Raw genomic sequence first — 6,136 nt, forward strand, 5'->3', positions numbered from 1 at the left:
CCCTTCAGGGATGGTCTCCTGTCACTTGAAATTCAACCAAATGTCTCGTCACTCACCAATCATTGCAAAACCTTTTCTTTGGACAAATCTCCTTGTCCAGTGATATAATCTCATTGCTCCAGCCAAGAATTCAAAGATTTAAAAAAAAAAAAAAATGGAGTGGAGAAGGAGATTTGTGACAGCCTAGGTATGTCTGTGACTTGTGCAAACAGCCCGTTTTACTCCAGCATTCCGCTGTTTTTAATAAAAAACTATCAGATCACACAAGATTATTTCCCAGGAAGATAAAAAATAATTTCATCCAATTGTTTTCCTGAGACTACAACTAGAAAAAAGAATAAAAGAAAAATTAATTTTTGTAATGACAAAAAATAAAAAAGAAAAGCAGAAGTTGGCTTTTAGCCAGAGGGCTTTTTAAAGCTCTAAAGAAGCTTTAAAAGTGACCAAGAACCTTTTTCCTGATAAACTTCACTACAAACTTGTATAGCCTTGACATTTTTCTAGTGTTTAGCATCATCTTTGACAGCAATATCCAGATGTTCCTGCTTACTAGCAATGCAAAGTCAGGGCCAGCCTCAGAACAAGTTTATCACCCTCAGAAGTTTAAGGGCACAAGTTTAAGGGAGAGATTCTTGAGGGATGACAGGCAATTAAAAACGCTGACACCTCTTTTACGAGCAGTTGAAAAGATAATTGAGAAATACAAAGTGATCTGAGTTAGAGTTCAGTGTGGTGAACAGGCACTGCCTGAGCTCTTTTCCTGCTGTTTTCTCAGAAGATGAACCCTGGATGTCCTTTTATTCTTTATCCTTTGGACACAGGAGTTTGCAAGCTGGGTTCTTGAGCTCACCTGAGAAAACAAGCACCTAAGAAGCAAAGAAGCAGCTGAGGCTGAAAAAGGGGCCATACAATATTTTGTCTTTTCTCCAGCTACTGGGATCCTAATTTTAATGTAACAAATCAGTGATACAGAATATTAGACTACCACTTAGTTTCCTTCGCAGGTAAGTATTCCTCAAACTAAAGGCTAAAATCTTTCACATTGTAATAATTATTAAATACATTTAAAGTACCATCATTCCAGTAAAGGATGACTTAGGAAACCACAAACTAAAAAGACTCCAAAAATTTATTGTAAGAGTTACTCTGAAATTTTTATATTTCATTTTGAAAATCATTAAGTTTTTAAATGCATGCTACTATTTTTAAGACTAGCTGGAAAATTCTTTTGATCCTCCAGGTATTAACCATCTGCTTAGAGCACAGGAGCAATGAAAAGGCAGCAAGGTGAGCTCTCCATGGTGCAGCCCACCAAGGCTCCTCTGCCAGAGGCAGCACTGATGTCTCCTGTAGGACATGGAGAAAGGCCACAGAGTTGCCAAAGTCAGAGATGAACAAATCCCATCTCTGCTGCAAACTGGGCTGCCCCTTCCTGACACAAATCAAAAGACTTTGGGGGACAGATACATTTAGATCCATTCTTATGCTTTCCCATCCTTTTTTTCATTTCCTTAAGCTATTAAATCTAAATAAAACCCAGAACAATCCCAAAAATAAACACCAAATCAAAAAGTGTAGCAGATATTTATATTGCTATCCAAAATTGTGAGTAGCTAATCTCATTTGTTTATGTCAGGTTTAGAGATAATAAAATTGTTTTTTATTATCTTGTATTGTTATGCATAAAAAGCACTAAAAATTAGAATATTACTGATGATCTGTGCTGAAACCAAATTTTTTTTCCTTTAGAAGAGAAGAAAATAACCCTGTAAGGAAAGTGTGCCTAAACCCTACTCAGAAACTCACTTTATCTTTAGAACTTTGTGAATTTTGAAGTGTATTACTTTTTTGATGCCTGACAAATACATCTGTCTTTGTGACTATGCTGGAAGAAAGTAAATCAAGGCTCAACAATCTTCTGCAATATTTAGGAGCAATCTATGCTTGCTATCATATGCACCGAGGATGAACTGCAAAGATAGTTTAATCTTTGATTACAAGTACAGACTCTTGGAATACTGGAGCAATGCACAGATGGTGTGATACTAAACACAACAGCTCTGCCCTGTTCATGGTATTTTGTGAGCAGCAGAAGGACCACAGGAGAAGTGCCAAGCCAGAAATTCCCATCCCAAAAGCATCAACTACTTATTTGTGCTTGATAATTTGAGAGGGACTGAAGGCAGTAAAGTGCAGCTGTGTCTGTGGGGAAGCCACATGGGGAGGTTTGGGATGGTTCTCCCCAGGAAGGGCCCCAAACTGGAAGGATCAGGGGAGATGAAGGGCGATGACCCCACCACAACCCTCCATCCCGAGCTCCCTGTTCTCCTGGGGAGGAGCTGGAAGAGTTGGCAGTGAAGCTGAGCCAGCCAAGAAGGTTGGTTTGGTTTTTATTTCTCACTGTCTTACTCCAGTATTGATTTGCAGTAAGTTGAGTTATTTTCTCCCAAGTTGAGTCTGTTTTTCCCATGACAGTGACTGGTGAGTGGTCTCTGTCCTCATCTCCACACAAAAGCTTTCTCTTTGTGTTTTCCTTCCCTGTCCAGAGAAGGCAGAATGAGAGAGCAGCTTGGTGGGCAACTGATGCCATCCCAGGTTAACCCATCCCACCTTGCTTACAGAATTTTCATAGGGAAATCCAGGAATTCAGCTTCTCAGGGCCCCCAGCACCACCTGGCACAGCTGCAGGCCCCCAGCCAGAAACAGCTCCATGTCAAATGGATCCTGTTGGTGACATTGCCTTTAACGTATCTCCCTTCAGACCTCTGGAGTGCTGTGCAAACACCAACTAATCCTCTCACTCATGCAATATAAGCTTATCCTTGGAGATGTTAAGTAACCAACCCAGTCACACCACAAATGCAAGACAAAGCAAAGCTTTAACCTCTGCTGTCACAGCCCACATTAGCAAACCTGAGTACAAGGCACAAACACATTTAAAAAGTCTGCATTCCCTGCTGATTGAGGTCAGGATCAGCGGGATGAACTTCAGCTCCTGTAGAGTGCAAAATAAATTAAATGTGAACATCTCAACAGCAGAATCTTAGGCTTCCTAATTTAGACACTCAGCTCCTTTAATAAGAGGGAGAGACAAACAGGAGCCTGAAGGGAAGGGGCTGTTTAATGATGCTTCATCCAACGTGGGAAGCAGCTGGCTTGGTTCCCAAGCTTTTTTCCTCCACCTCCCTGGCCCAGCAGAGACCTTGAATGTTATGGAGATGCCAATCTGGCAATCAAGGAGCACTTTTCATCACCTTCGAGGGGAATAATCCTTTTCAAGCTTGTCCCTCAGCTGGGAGGAGGGCAGGGATTGGCAAAGGTCAATAAAATCAACATTCAAGAGCAATAGAAATGTAATTGAAAGCCTGGAAAGTGACAGAGGAAGGGGAAGAGAATTAAAGCAGGGGGTGTTTGCTCCAGGGAAAGTGTGGGGCCTCTTTTTTGGGGGAAAGAGTAGGAAGATCTCATATCCCACAGGAGAAGCAATAATCTTGTCAACAGGGACAGATGAGTAGAGGAACAGAATTAATCAAGCTGAGGGAAGTTCTTCCTGCAAAGGAATGGAACTGTGCATAGTAAAGTCTGTTTCTCAGTCTGCTCACTGAACTCTATCTACATAGAGGTAGAGAAAAGATAGAACATGCAGGAACTTCACCTGGCAACAAAGCTGGCTGCTACAGTCCCAGCAAAGCATTTTTACCGCAGGCTGGTATAGGCTTTATCATGATTTTTCATCCTGCTTGAAGCAAGGGAGGCAAAGAAGAGGTGAGTGAAACCAATCCTTCCTCTTCCACCATTCTTTTCCCTCTTCTGCCCGGCCTGTGCCAGTGAGGGCTCCCTGCCCTCCTGATGCCCATTCCAGCCCCACAACTCCCACTCCACCCCAGACCCCAGCCCTGCTCTGCCCTCGCCCACACAGCACGGCAGCCCCAAGTCAGAGCACGTCCAAGGCAAGGTTACACAAGTGAGTCAGTGCCAGGCTCCCAGGAGTGACATTTTTACAAGACAGAGCAGGGGTGAGCCCTGCCAGCACCTACCCACAGCGCCAGCCCCTGTGAGGAGCACACAGCAGAACCAGTGCTGCTTAGAGGGAGTTTCTTGTCCAGGCTCAGGTTCACTGTGGGCTCAGCCCACTCAGCCACAGCTCAGGTGCAGCAGCACAAACAGGGCAATTCCATCCCAGCAGGGTGGAGTGCCCAAGGGAGACAAACCAAATTCCTTACACACCATAGTACACACAGAACCCCCCAACTCTGGTGTTTCAGAAAAGAGAAGAGAGCAGTAATAATTTTTAACCAAGTTAACTAAAGAAGTAAGTTCGCTCCTCTCACTAGTCAAACCCACAAAGCTGTTAAATGGTTGCAAAGCCCACAAATAAATTTTCCTAAAAGTCTTTTAAGATAAATTTTTCTATGTAGAAACTAGAAGTCTTTAGATTTTCACCACTATTACATTTGAACTGTACACATTGTAAGAACGGCAAATTATTTCAAGAAAAGCTAGTAAAAAAATACTACAGGTCAAAACACCTCCAAACTTGGCTATTTCTACTTGAACCTCTAGATAAGTCACTTTTCTTTTTTATTCATATCCATCCACAATTTTACAGCTGGTTTTGGTACTTTGAACATTTCTCCCCTTGCAGAGCAGGAACCACAAAGCACATGACATTCAATAGATCCACTACTATTTTTAGTTAAAATGCTTGATCCTTCCTTCCTCTGTTGTTCCCAACTCTTGTAAGGCACATCCAGGAATTTTCCCCTTGCCAATACTTGGGAAGGCTTGACAAGCACAGGATTTTAATGTGTACTTTTAACTTCAGTTTAGAGCTAAGGAAAAAAACGAACCCTATTTTTCAATTTTCTGCCAGTATGAGATGTGCTGTAAAAGGGTAAACACTTCAAGTCTTTGTCAAAAGCAGCTCCAGGGGGAATTGTGAGAATCAGAAGCTTTAAACAGTTCAGTTACCCAGGAAAAGTCTTTTGTGTCTAATTTTGGCATTTCATGGCTTATTACAGAATATTCAGCTCCCCCTTTTGTCTCTTACTTGCCCCCACAGTTCTTGCAGAGGCCAACTTTAGCTGCTTATGTTACTCAAGATAAATTACAGTGCTCAAGGTATAATTAAAACTTATGCTATGTGGAAAGCAATCTACTAATTTGATGATTGTCTTCAATGTTTACAATAACTATAATCATAACCACTTCTGGACCTGAAATGGATAAATCTCACCAATAAATTTAAAAAACGCAGAGGTTTGCTGTTGATCCACTGTTTCAAGAGCTCCAGTTGAGATACAGAGTGCCACAATTATCAGTGATCTAGACAAGCAGCTAAACACAAATTCAGTCACAACTGAGCATTTTTAACTACAGCTTACAAAAGCTTCCTGGTATTAGAGCACGAATAAATACCAGTGTTTTAAGAACACAGAATAGCTCTTCAGGGCTTGTTCAACAACATTTATGACAACAGAAATGTAAACACCAATTTGCCATTAATGCCGCTGCTGGAGTGCCCTTATTACCCAAATTCAGGGTATGTATTTTGTTGCTACAAGTCCCACTTCTCAGATCTCACCTTCTTCTCTAACACCTTCTGTCCACCTTAACATTTTGGCTTTGATCCATGGCTTGTTGTCACAACACATTTTATTTTACACGTGAGCCTACTGGAACACAAGTGACATGTTCACTTCCTCCAGCTATAAGCTACTTACTGGCTACTTTAACAGGAGAGTTGAAAGCTTTAAAGAGTAACTCTGCAAAAGTTCCTGATGCCACCAGCTGTGTATCACCTAGAGCTGACAGCTGGGGCAAGCATGACAAAGGGAACATCTGCAATTAGGACACTGTTACAGATATGCAAGTGGTAATTATTGATCAATTAACATGAACCTGCAAATCAAATCTTAATCTGAAATAAAACTCAATTAGTGCTTACTAATAGCAAATTCAGGAATTAGCACTCATTGGCTTGGCTTCCTCCTTAACTTCCTCTCCAACAAGGCTACACCAGGTAAACTTTGCTATTCCCAGTCAGTTTGTCATCGTTTCTACTGGATCAGAAGTGATTCCTCTGCAGCAAAGCAGCCCTTGCAGCTCAGCAAGCACCTCCCCTGTCAAGTGAAGG

Source organism: Zonotrichia albicollis, chromosome 12 (assembly GCF_047830755.1).
Source record: "Zonotrichia albicollis isolate bZonAlb1 chromosome 12, bZonAlb1.hap1, whole genome shotgun sequence".
Lineage (NCBI taxonomy): Eukaryota > Metazoa > Chordata > Aves > Passeriformes > Passerellidae > Zonotrichia > Zonotrichia albicollis.